The sequence below is a fragment of the Pungitius pungitius genome, chromosome 4 (genome assembly GCF_949316345.1).
Source record: "Pungitius pungitius chromosome 4, fPunPun2.1, whole genome shotgun sequence".
Classification (NCBI taxonomy): Eukaryota; Metazoa; Chordata; class Actinopteri; order Perciformes; family Gasterosteidae; genus Pungitius; species Pungitius pungitius.
In genome coordinates this window covers 22,755,043-22,768,690 of record NC_084903.1, presented here as the reverse complement: position 1 = coordinate 22,768,690, position 13,648 = coordinate 22,755,043, and the positions used below count along the sequence as shown (strand labels likewise).

General features: G+C 45.5%; 1 protein-coding gene across 1 annotated transcript in view; it reads right to left on the bottom strand.

Annotated features, from left to right (window-relative positions):
• lrrc4cb (leucine rich repeat containing 4C, genome duplicate b) overlaps window positions 1-11,571 on the bottom strand; it is a 35,343-nt gene extending 23,772 nt beyond the window's left edge. Inside the window, exon 1 of the mRNA XM_037449388.2 lies at window positions 11,204-11,571. The gene's annotated coding sequence lies outside the window, so the exon portion shown is untranslated. The remainder of the gene's footprint in view (window positions 1-11,203) is intronic.
• Window positions 11,572-13,648: the final 2,077 nt, after the last annotated feature.

Below are 13,648 nucleotides of genomic sequence, written 5' to 3'. Positions count from 1 at the left end.
ATTTTTCTTTTTTTAACGACCTTTTTTTTTACTATTTCTTCAGCTGTGATGCAATTCCCATGGTGCATCTAATAAATAAATTGTTGTTGCATTGTCTCTCAAACATAGACAAATAAATATGAAGGTTAACAATGTTTCCTTCCATGCTAAACACTGTTTACACACACACACACACACACACACACACACACACAGTGGGTTCCACATGTACAGGTGTCTCATGGGGCCTCCTTGCAGCGCTGCCCTTTCCTCTGGATATGCTCGAACAGCATCCTCCAGCTCGAGGGCTTGGAGGAGGGCCAGGCTCGTCCCCCCCCCCGCCGATTCCCGGGTCTCGTAAACGCGGCCTCTGGTGCCTAAAGGGGCCGCGGGGCCTTTTAAAAAAAGCCGGCTCAGCTTGATTGGACGCACTTCCGTCGCTGCGTACCGAATGATCAGAGAGGTGTGTGTCGCTGCTGCTTCTAGATGCTGGGGGGGGGCTGGGGGGCTGCCTTCAGCTGCCCCCTGATCCGGTACCCGAATGAAGCAGGAGACGGTGTCCAATGCGCACAGTATATACCAATAAATAAATAATTAAAGAACCCATTCAAATGAACACAGCAGGATGTTAAGAGCAGGCGGCCATTTTTTCTGTGCGCAGTGGCCTTTGTGGGGTTTTTTTGCGACCTTACGAGTTGTTGAGTCGTGAAAGGAAGAAACTTGGTAACAAACCTTTAAAGCCCACACGAGTCATTACCGTAACAATCGGCAATCTCTTTTGTACTTTTCAAACGACTACGGGCAACAACTCGATACCCTTTTCACTGGCATTCCCCCCTTTTCTCTGGCGATGGATGGAAGCATCAGCAGCTCACGCTGGTGTTTTCGACGTTTAATTTCATCATGAATAATGCAACGCGAAACATTTGGCTCATGAATATGAAATAGATGGAACCAGAAGCCCCCCCCCCCCCCCCCCCCGCCCCTCTCCCGTAATCAACAGTGAACGCAGCTCTGCAGCTCTGCATCTCTGCAGCTCTGCAGCAGCACTTCCTCCGGTGCGTGCAGAGACGACGGCGTTGCGTGGATAACGCGCGAACGCAGCGTCCTCCGTCTGATTGGATCACGGACGTCCCCCCCTCTATCCTCCCATCTCTCTCTCCCTCTCTCGTTCTCTCGCTCATCTTTATGCACAGGCAAACAGTATTTACAGTGTGACAGCCCCGATTCCCAAGAAAACCAACTTCTTGTAACATGCAGCAGGAAAATGACTGTAATGTTTTATTCAGTTGTGTTGGATAAACACTTTGCTCTCTGCAGAAACAACAGTGAGACGCGGTGCGAAGCGGGAAACTGCTAATGCACCAACGGTCTCTGCCCATCCGTTTACCCCGCTTCAAGCCACGTGGCTGCGCTCCAACGCGGCCATATGCCCCTCAGCCCGGCTGCTCCGCGTTACATTAAATGACTCATGATACGGAGCCGAGATGTCATCACCGCCACGAGTATGAGGGGAAACGCGACTGGGGGATACAATCTGGTGAGTGGAGATACGGACGACCCGCTTAAGTCGTTTCAGTTTAAACGATGAGTCAGAAATCGGCGGCAGTTGGTTTCGTGGCTGCTTTCGGGGGATTTGTGTCGTTTTGTAAGAGACCCCGACCCACAGATTCAGTTTATAATCTTTGCAACCTACAGGTTGCACCAGAGATTGAATCATAACGGACGTGGAACAAGCTGAAATCAGAAAATCGTTAGTTTTTTTTGGGGGGGGGGGGGGTGGAAACATCACTCATCGATTAATTATGAATTCGCTCAATTATCTGAAACTCAAACCAGACACACTTAATCCCGGAGCAAAAACATCAAACATTGCATTGATTTGGCTTCTTAAATCTGAGAATGTTATGCTTTTCTTTGTCTCGTATGAGTAAACAGACAGAAGACACTTTGAAGGCGTCGGTTTGGGCATTAAGAATAAATAAAAACTCATGTACAAATGATCCAAAAATGAAAAATCGGTGAGTTACAATCCTGAAAATATGGTGCATTTTTCCTCTTTGGGTTTTGTATGAAATCTTTCCCTTTCAGAAGCACAAGACATTAACACAACAATGGAAGGCTTTCAAGCCAGGAAATTAGTCCTCTCAGCGCTGGAGAAGTTTGAGGCAAAGCCTTTCCTTTTTCTCACCAGATCTGCAACCGACTATCAACTGGAAAGATCCTGGGCCCACCTCCTCCGACGTGGGTTGGGTTGTTCTCTGCAGTTGAGCAGCAACGTGAGCAGATTGCTGTGCACCCTTGTTAGTGGGTGGCTTACTATTTATCTTTATCTATATTCAGCGCGTCCCACATAGGAGCTGCGATGCAGGTGTCCTCTGCAGGTGGGCTGGAGAACACCTTTTAGTGACCATCAGGCCTTCTGCAATCACCAGATTGACTCCTGTGGTTTTGATTGAAATGGCTCGACAACTACTAGATTAATTATGATGGAATGCTGACATTACTGTTCTCACCGGGGGTGGGGGGGTGGTAACATGTAATTTGTTGAATCCCGTAGTTGGTGACTAAATACCTGTAAATATCATGACATTTCAACAACCTGAGCTCTTCTTTGTGTTTGGTGCAGATAATGAAATGTCACAGATTTAACATATTAAACTAAATTAGGTAGCATTGTAAGTATTGTTCCCGCTAAACATCAGCAGGTGGATTTGAAGGCCGACTTTGATGTTTTGAAATGTAATCTCATAGAATGTAGTGATGAACTGAATCCGTTTGCTTAAAGGACGTGTTTTCACAGTGACATATGTAGATATTACACTACATGAACACATTTACTAAGTAAAATTATAGCATTTAAAAATTGTAAACACTGCCAAACTGTTGAAAATATTTTTGGGAATGTCTTAAAATAATCTGGAGTCTTGTAGATCGAACTGCTATGATCAAACCACAAAGAGATCTGTATCTGACAATGTGGATCACCGATGATCTGCAATTAGTATCAGCGGCCCACATTTGCTTCCTTTTTGTGTTTGTGAGATTTGATCCATGAGTCTGATCCGCGATGGCATTGAAACCTTCTGTATTTCCAATGCCTGAAAAGTGGACATTTAGGCAGAGAGATTTTCATCAAGTTTTCATCAAAAACCAACGTTGTATTCTTGAGTACAATCACCGACTGGTGTGTTTCTGCATCTGGTGTGTTGATGCATCTCATTCCTTCCAGATGACATGTGTGGCTGATTAAAAACACGGCTCCACAAGGGGTGCGCAGGTTAGTCAAGCAGTGCTCGCGTCTGCAACATTATTAAATGGCTCTTATTGTTCGTCATCTTCATCACCGAAGGAGTGAATGAGATAAAGACTGGTGACCGTATTCCCTCGCTGGTTAATTAAACTCCAGACAGCAGGTGTTAGTTAGAAAAGCTTGCAGAATATAACTTAATGCTGTGGATTCATCGCACAAGTGACAAGGAAACGCTGACCAAGCTTCAGGTGTGAGAAGTAATTAGGCTGTGAAGTATGATTATTTCTATTATTGATTAATCTGCTGATTACGCTCTTTATTAATTAAGGCGAGAAGCTACAGGCAAAAGCATTGTTTTTACATGAACTGGTCAATTTTGAGAATTTGGGCTATTCTGCCTTACCATTTGCCTCTGTAGGATTTGCTTAAATTCACCAGAAGTTGAGATTAGATAATTCCTCATTTGTATATTTGAGTAATAAAAAAGTAATGGTCTCAATGCAGCCAGCAGGTGACCTTTCATGGGGATAGACATCAGTTATATATATTCTGAATACTTCCACTGAGATGTCTCTTCTACCATTATATCTAAATGTGCACACATTATTTAAGATGTTTGACATATTTCAAAAAAGGTATAATAAGGTATGCTTTTCTTAAATGAAGTCGTAAAGTGTGCACGTTTTATGGAGGAATATATTAGATCATATTTGCATCTCAGTCACCTATAGTGTCTTCCCTTTATGAAGCGTTGGTTCCGAGTGACTAAATTAAGCCTTTACGCCTTCATGAATTCTCCTTTTTTTCAAAGGCAAATGTGACAAAAGATGGTTTGGTTGTGATGTAAAAGAGTTACGAGATTCATTAAAAAGTGAAATACTTAATCTGCATTGGATAGTTACATTAAGGCTCAATGCATCACAACACAAATGAGACTTTGTTATTATCGTCAATGCAAGACGCAAAGAAATGCATCGCCGGAGCTTTACTCTTTCTTTGCCTTTGAACTTGAAGGACAAAATGCTATTGTGGCAAAGAATGAGGTCCTCCAATTATGTATTAGCACATGGCAACAAGGGAACAAGATGTTCGAACAACCTTGTTCAAGCCCAGACGTCACCGGGGTTGCAGAGAAATGTTGTCATAAAAGAGGGGAAATGTAGCTGCCTCCATTCTTGTCAGACTTACAAGATTCCCTTCTCGGTTTAGTAGTGTTTGACTTGGCGCCAGTTACTGGGGGTGTAATCTTTGCCAATTAAGCCAATCTAATGCATTCCAGCAACTGGAAACTAAGCTGTTTGCCAGAGCATTAATGAACAAGATATATTCATTTCATTCTTTCACTGATTTGGTATTTTCTGTCAATGCACCATGAATCACTTTCTGCTCCTAGTGAGTTGCAACATGAAAGTCCTCCAAGTCATGTCAAGATATTGTCATCAATTACATCTGAGCTAAATGAACTGGCGGGAGATAAAATGTATATCTATATGTGTGGAATTAGATAAAGAGGGTAAAGTTAGAGAGGGGGAGGAGGGGGGCATTAAACATGAGAGAGATAGACACTCATCACGACCGTCATCACTTTAGCTATTATCCCTAATTCTCTAAGGGAATATCTCCGTAAGGCGGAGTAAATCTGTGGCTGATAAGCTGAGACAATGAGATTTGCCCGGGTTTTGTGTCAAAGCCCTTCCAAGGGCTTGCTTTCACCCACACCAGAACACCCTCTGTCTATTCATCTATATTGGGGCTGTCAACATCCACGCATTAACCCCTGCGATCAATGTGGCCGAGATGAATGCGATCAAACGCGATCAAGAGCTGAGGAAGCTGAAGATGATGAGAGCTTGTTGCGTTTTAAATAAAACAAACAGAGGCGCGACATACAGCGAAAAACTGTGCAGAGTAATTCCTCCACGGGTTAAAACAAACTGCTGGGCTAAGCTAGTTTCTAGGCTACATCCATCTCAACATGCTCTGTTTTTTTTAAAATTGCGCTTAATCGCGATTAATGTATTTCAAAATGTGCGATTAATTAGTTACTGGTTTTTAATCTATTTACAGCCCTACGTTATCTATATATATATATATTTCCCTTTTACCGCATAAGATTCCCATACTCGTCACAGTGTAAAGACCAAATTCTTTCCTCTGCCCCCTGTGGGTCTCTGGCCACTATGAGTCAAACCCCAAACCGTTAATTTGGTAAAAGAAAAGAGCGAGCTACACTGTGACTTTGAACATATGAAGCATTGTTTCTGCTGAACGTCCTTGTCGTGGTGAGCATGTCATCAAGCTGTCTTTGTGTGGTGCTGAGGACAATGAGTTGTTTTTGGTGATCTTTTGCCTCGCTGATGGCTGCAACGACATGTCAATTTGTACACAGGAACTCGCACAGAAGGGCCCCCCCACCCACCCCCCGCAGCATAATATTCTTCTTTTCACTGTCCATTCATATTGTCAGCATGTTCCAAACCCTCAATAGCTTCATGATTTGGCAAAGAATTGACAGGAACATACTGACTGTACAGATGGACAGAGGAGAGACAGATTATGCTGCATGAGTTTTAAAGTTTCTATTGGCCTTTTGTTACTTTTTTGTCTCCCCTCTCTGCTTCATTTTTTAAATTTTACAATTCATTGCAACAGCTGTGAATCCCAGCTGTGGTCCTCCGCGGAGGGACAAGAGCCACCTTTCAAGCCTACACGCGAATGCGTGATATTCAAAACGTAGGTTTACGACTCAGTTCCTTGTCCGTCTTGGTGAATTGCAACAGGATAAACACATTTCCTCCTGATGAACATTTGTTTTGACCAATGCATGTCGTGCAATCGGAAATTACGGAAATCTAATTAAAAAGCATGTTTTCTGAATCCTTTTGATCTAAACCCTTCAATATATATATATATATCTATATATATATAAAAATGAAAGTAATTTTTTGTGTTATGTGCTGATAGATGTTGATTTGGTGTTTTGCAGGTTTAAAAGACACGTTATTAAAACTAAACTGAAACTAAGTTTGAATTGATTTAGTCGAGGTCAGACACAGCCGTTGTTTCCAAAGAATTTCAAGGACTATACTTACTCAACATACTTTGCAATATAGCAATTGGGGTTGTGACTCTTATTGCTTTCACTATGTAAAAGTTTTTAACACACTGTTTATCTGAAGGCCGGTGTACAAGCTCAGGTAGTGGTTAAAAAAAATCAATAGCTTTTAGCTCACATTTAACCTAGATGTCTAGACATCTTTTGACCTGCAAATCATTACCATACTTCGCAGGAGATGATTAACTTGGCTGAACGTTTCTGCTGTTCTTGCTAATAAAATAGAGAGGACACAACAGATCCAATGATGGATTGGTTCGACTTTGAACTTGACTAGTCAGAGTGTTTTATCAGCTTGGGATCGCATCCAAAGTGAAAGCGGCTATAAAAAAATAAAAAAAACACAGCCCGACACGTTCCAGGGGAATGCTTCCCAGGATGCACTGCTCCCTGTGATTTCCTGTAAGCTGGTGCTATGCCTTGATTGTATTCACATTTATGTTACTGCACTCGGTGGAAAACTTTTGAAATGGTGCGAAATAAAAGCAGTTGTGTAAAAGCCCTAATTGGCCTTAGGACGTTGTTTACTGTGATTATGCTTCCTTCAGAGCAGAGGGCTGGCCCTCAGCGGCGCCGCGGCCCGCGATCGCAGCCACGTACTGCTGACTCGAGCGTTATGGTCGAAACTCCGCGCATACGTGCAGGCTGCCGGGAATCTGTTGGGGGAATCTATTACGGGAATTATGGCATTTGCAGGGAGTGGCTGGTTGCTGAAGAGGCAGAAAGGCGGCACCCGTAGCCCGAGCGCACGCTTTCCATCGGAGGCTCTCGCTGGAGTCGATGGCTGGCTGCCGCTGCAGGCCACGGCAGACACGTAGTGCGCAGATGGTGAAATAAGGCACCGACGGCCACAGTCAAAACAGGGAATGTGTCATCTTGACATGTGTGCCATAAGTTCTGTTTTTTTTTTTTTTTTTTTAATATTGCAGGAATCAAAACACTGTCGCTCCACATAAGGCGCACTTCGCTGTAATGAACTGTAGTAGGTTAGCAGGGGCACACAAGCAGATACAGCCTGTTCTCAGATCCCCACATTAATGTTTGTTGATTTAGAAATGCCGACTCGTGAATGACACGGAGCAGGATTCGCCGAATAATCCCCCTTTGTGGTGCACAAAGGCATAACTTAAGCTGCTACAGTGAATACTAAGTCTCTTCAGCCCGGGCATGCGTTGGACTCTCTCACACCCGAGCAGTTCCACTCGGCCTGTTTCCTGACTCGACACAAACCCACCGAGTGCTATCTGTGCGACTGGAGCCGGCTGGAACTCGGGCCTTATCTCAAGCTGCATCCCCCCCTGGCTCATGTATATCACGCCTCACGGTCAAACTGTACATATACACACAGAAAGGCACAGAGTCTGCAGTGGCTGAGATGAAAGGCACGGGGATGCTTCATCCAGATGCCAATCCTCATCAAAAAAGTACCCACGAGGCCATGGCGCCAATATAAATGGATGAAACAGCAAAACGGTAAACCCATATTGTAAAGCACAACCCTCAAAAAGAGTTACTAGAACCATCAATCGTCCAAAAGACAGTCATTTGAAAATGGATTGGCTTTTTTCTGCTGTTGACAGATTGAATCCCAGTGGGGCCCGCTCACATTCCCAAACCTCCGGGTTGGAGAAGTGAACCCAACGCTGAAGGGCCTTAAACTTGCTTTTTTCTAAAGGAGATTCCTCTAATTGCAAAAAGAAGGCTAATTGTAAGGAAGAAGTCTATATGAAAATGACTTCTCGTGCGCTTTATTCCCTCAGTAAACATTGTAAACATGAGTTTATGGCCTCAATCACTAGTTTAAAGTATTTTTCAATGCAGCATGATGTTCGTTTGGTGAATTATGGTCCATTTAGAATCAATAAGATCATGAAGGAGAGCGTGCTTTAGGGGTCGGCTACCTCGTAGTTGACAAGTTGCTACCACGGCGTTTTGCAGTCTACGAGTGCTCTGTCATTATCATTTTAAAACATGAACCTTTTCACTGTGTGAAAGTTAATTGTAACACTGTGGCTCTATTAGCTCCAACCTTTTAGTAGAATTTTGGTTCCAAAAAGCCAAGACGATGCCAGTCAAATCCAAAGGTGACAGCTAAAATAGCCAAGTAGAGGAGTGTCCACAAACCGACGTCATCACAGTGACTACGTCCATTTCTCATGTTCAGTCTATGAGTTTAACAAACACCATTGTTATTGGAGGGCAGGTTTCAGGAGGTCATTCGCAATATAAAAGGGAGAAGCTAGACAAAAGGGCAGTTTTTTTCATGCTCACATCCGTGCAGTTGGATCCAGCATAATATTTGCTTGATAAATGACCCGTGTGAGACTCTTATTTTCATTAATCATTCATGTGCTAATTGCTATTGCGATAGGTTTTCAGAATTAATTAGGAAATCCTAGTTTTACTGACAGGTTATTGACATATGAAGCTTAACATGGGATTAACATGTCAAAGCCCTGGGAAGGACCGGTGGCTCATTATTTTGGTTCCAATGGTTGGAAAACAAAATATGTAACTTCTACATAAGGCTGATTGTTTCAGTAAATGCTTTCCTGGAGACTTTATCATGCTCATTTTTGACATGATGATATTTGAAAATTGAAAATCGTGTAAGCGGCATTACCACCTGAGAAGAAAATATCCCTCAAACTGTGATGTCGGTGCATTATCTCTAGATGCACGAGAAAATAAAAGAGTAAAGGCGAAGCACCATGAATCCACTCTCTACAAATGTCTACCCGACGTGCGAGAAGGCTGCTTGTCACGAGAAATTTAGAGAGCAATATTATGTTGGAAAGTGCATCGCGTCGAAGCCCTTATCATACCTAAATTACCTCTTTTACGCAGCCATTTGTGAAAGAAACCAACAGTGGTTTACCGGGGAGGATGGTTCGATGAGTCACCGTTCGCCCTGTTCTCAAGCAGCGGTTGACTACATGTGTGTCACGCATGAAAAGAACTCTTTTCGCCCAAGTGCTTATTCCCCACAGCGAAGGCTTCCGTCAGACCTGTTCTGGGGAGCGATCCTGGCATGGTGCACATCCATTTTGGTCCCTTAACAGGCGGGCAAATGCCAAAAAACCGCGGCGGCTGTCAGGGCCAACACGTTCATTATGCTTCACTGTTTCTGTCCCGAGGAACATTACGAGCTGACGAAGGCAAATCCACGGGCCGTAGCGTTGCCCCTGCGTTCCCCCCCCCCCCCCCCCCCCCCGGCGGTAATGGTCACTGCCTCTCAACCAGTCAGAACATCACCCAGATTGCATAAACAACATTTTCTGACCCACTTTGGTGTCCACATGGTGGAACGTCTCAAAAGCTCAGTGTAGCAGCGCAGGTGGCTCATGCTGACCCAATGCCCCATTGAGACACTTATTGGAGAGTGGCCTTAATTTTCATCGCAGTTGAAGGCATATTAGGGAGCAGTGAAAAAAGCCAGACCTGCAAGTGGGTGTAAGGACAATTTGAAGTGTTGCAGCTGTAAAGGATCATGACATTTTCACACTATCAATTATAAATTTGATTATTATTTAGAGCCCATTGATTCTAAGGAGTAAATGACCCACTCTGTAATCTAACAGAACCCTGTGCTGTGTTTAAGATGATTGAAGTAACCACTTAATCAGCAAACTTCCAATTGGGCATGCAACACAAATGGGCAAGCAAATATTGTGGTATCCAAAGCCTAAATTAAGTTGAATTCTGACCTAAATTTGAAAACCTAGACTTCCAGGCAGGTAGTAAAATAGCCAGATGTTCATATGAGATTGTACACTCGAGCAAGAGAGGGTTCAGGTTTCTAAGTGCATTGCTTTTGCCTGCAGAAGCACTATGGCAATTTCAGATGTGATGTCTGCTCCGAATGCGGCTCCCTCTGCCCATTTCAGCCAACACACACAAGTATTTTCAGCATCAAGGCATTTCAGCACCTCCCACTGATGGACAGCTCCCATTCGGCTTCCCAACAAAAAAAACGGGAAAAGAGAAGAGGATGTATCGCCAAAGCAACAACTTCAAATACACCTTGTACTTGTGGTTAACCTGTGGCAGGGACGAATGACAACCGTGTCTGTATCACCCATGGGTGGCTCGGCTGGGGATTTGCAGACATACTGGGTCAACAAGCAGAACCACAGAGGCGAAGGGGAAATGTGTGTGTGCGAGAGCGGATTCTGCAAAATAAAGCTTGACCTGGAGCCTTTCTGCTTCGCCACATACACCCACTCAAAGCACCCTTTTCCTTGGGGGGGGGGGGCTCCGGCCTGCCCACCTGGCCAATCCAGCGCTCTTGATGCTGCAAACGTGTATGCTGAGAATACCTGAACTGAATTTGAATTACCATATGACGTAGGCCTTTTTCTAGCTGTAATGTCCTGCTGGCAACAGGGGCTACCACAAAACCACAGTCTCCAGCCCTCAAACACACAATGTGTTGCACCAGCTACCCCCCCCCCCCCCACCCCCCTTACCACACACTAACACACACACACATACACACTCACACACCTCCTCAACCCCCTTCCAGTCCCTATCAATCTCCATCTATATATATACCCCCCCACACACACACACACACCCACAATCGCTCACGCTCGAACGAGGATGCGACAGCTACTTGTAAATGTGGGAAAACGACGTATGAAAAGATTAACGGGGGAAAAAGTATCTTTTTTTCCGTTCAAGTCCGCGAGGCGAGCAGAATTCACCGGTTACACGGCGGCGAATCGGTTTGCACGGGGACAGACACACACACACACACACACACACACACACACACACACACACACACACAAAGGCACACCGCGCCGAACAGCCTCAAATCGGAAAAGAATGACAACAATAAAGAAAATACTTACGCCTTTTTTCGAATGAGAGGAATCGAGGCTGAGGGCGGCGGAGGAAAAACCAGCAGGGCCCCGGTGCCCGTTCTCAAGATTTGCAGCACAAACGAGGCACAAATCTCCATGTGAAAGAGGGGATTTTTCTTTTTCTTTTTTTTTTTTTTTTTTGGAGGGCTGCTGCAGTCCGCGTCTCTCTCGATCACAAGTCAAGATGCTCGCCTGCGAAAAACGCCAAACATTGAGAAAGAGTTGCGTGGACGCGCGGCGCGGCCACCATCCCCCTCGGATGATGAGAGCCGATCGCAGCCCGTCGGAGCAGCAGCAGTAACCCCCTCGGACTTGGAGATATTCCTCTGGACTGAGGAGGAGGAAACCCTGCAGAGTTTTTTGGATGGGGAGGGTGGGGGGGGGGGGGGGGAGTGTGTCTGTGTGTGTGTGAGAGAGAGGGGGGGTGGAGGGAGGGATGGGGGGGGGGGGGGGATCAAGTCTGTATAGGCCCTTCTTTCCCCCAAAACCAGTCACAGTTCACAATTGACTCCCACCGGTGTTTTTTTTTTTCTCTCTTTGAAAGATCGCAAAATCAAATCCCACTACAGAAAAAAGACGAATAAAAAAATCAAAGTGGACTTATTCTTTTGGATCTGCCAGATAATCTGTATGTCTTCGCTCGGATCATTTACTCAAAAAGAAACGAACAGGATGTGGTCAATGATTACCCAGGTACAGCTAAGGGGTGCAGCGGGGTCCAGCCACAAATAAAAAGCCCTCAGAAAGCCTCCCGGGTGGAATTGAGGACATCCGTCCCACCGCAACCATCACGCGCGTCGCATCGGGACAAATGGGCACGCGGCACGCAGTGTGTTTCTATCAAGTAGAATGACAAAATATCCAGGGGTGCTTTACGCCCCCCCCCCCCTTTCCCTTCAAAGCAATCCGGTGTATCGATTATATAAGCGCAGCTATTACTAATAATTCCGCTTGTCAGGGAGAGTGTGTCCGATCCGGGTGGTGCGGCAGCATCAGCATCATCATCATCATCACCACCATCATCATCCGTGTGTTACAAATCAAGCGGGATTCTTTTTTCTTTTTTTCTTTGGTTGCCACCGGCTCTTAACGGTGCCCCCGCTCGCTGCAGTGCATGACTGGAATAGCGAGCACGTTGAAATCACGGCGTCCAGCGCACGCAGATCTGGCGGGTGCGCGAGTCACGTGCCAGTTTTTGCGTGCGCGTTTGTGCGCGTAGCGGGTGGGTTGCCTGGCGCGCGTGGGCGCGAGCGTGTTCCCGTATCGCCACAAGGGACCACTTTAACTTTGACCACTTTGCCGGCGCGTTCGCGTGCACGTTTTAAGTCACCCGTGCGGTCGTTAATTATCAGGGATCGAACGCATTAACGCGCGCCGCCCGGATCCCATGCCTCTCCAAGGGTGTCTGCGCGTTCATGAGGTATGGTTGCCACCTACAGGCGTTAGTCTCTATCCAATGATCCCAAAACGCACCGTTTCCACGGTCACAAAAAGAAATTCCCCCCGTTCAACACGTTCAACACGTCGAGGTCTAAGTAGTCCGCCTCCGCATTAAATGCACAGCTGGAACGAGTCCTCTTCAGCCACAAAGGATACAATGGAGCAATGCTTTGGGCGTATTGGAACAGGCCATTATCTAACCAACCGCACGCTTCTGCTGGACATGTTTACATGCAACCAATACATTCCTCCTTCACAAAAGCTCCCAGGCACAAAAGTAACCCTGGCAACCCCAGCGTGGCTGCAACCCGCCGGTGCTAATTGCCTGGGATGGTCAGACGAAGGAAAAACTTCATGTACTGCAGGTTTGGCCCTTTTCCCGGAGGGAGGTAGGGGGGGGGGGGGGGGGGGGTTAGAAGGTCCGCTGAAGACTCGCAGACCTCCGGGCGGACGGGTGAGCGTGTTCCGCCTGAGACGAACAGCGCGTCTCATTAGAAGACAATAATGGGCCACAAGTCGAGAAAACGTGGCAGAGTGGATACCAGTCAGCGAGGCGTCGCTGCTTTATGGGTTTCAGGGAGACACGGAGCACAAAAGATGAATATTAAATCGGTCATGGTGAGATTGTATTACATGTTGTTTTGAATGCACACAAACAATCTAATGGGAGCTCAAATAGAGCCTGTTAATTATCTTAAGTAAGTAATTACAGTTGAGGAAACTACAGGGTAAACCACAATTAATAATTGGAGGAGAATGAAACAACGAAGGCAGATGCTTCCCTTTCGAGGGCACGAGGGGTCAGCGGATGCTTTGATTAGTGTGAAAGGGATACAGATGTTAAACTAGTTGGTCACACGTGGGAGATTTTGTGTTGCGCCGCACTGCCCACCACAACCACCATCAACAGCAAATAAAAGGAACATCTGCCAGTTTTTCCTCGTTATTTCCTCTCGGAAAATGTTTTGACAATTTCCAGGAGAGAAATACGGC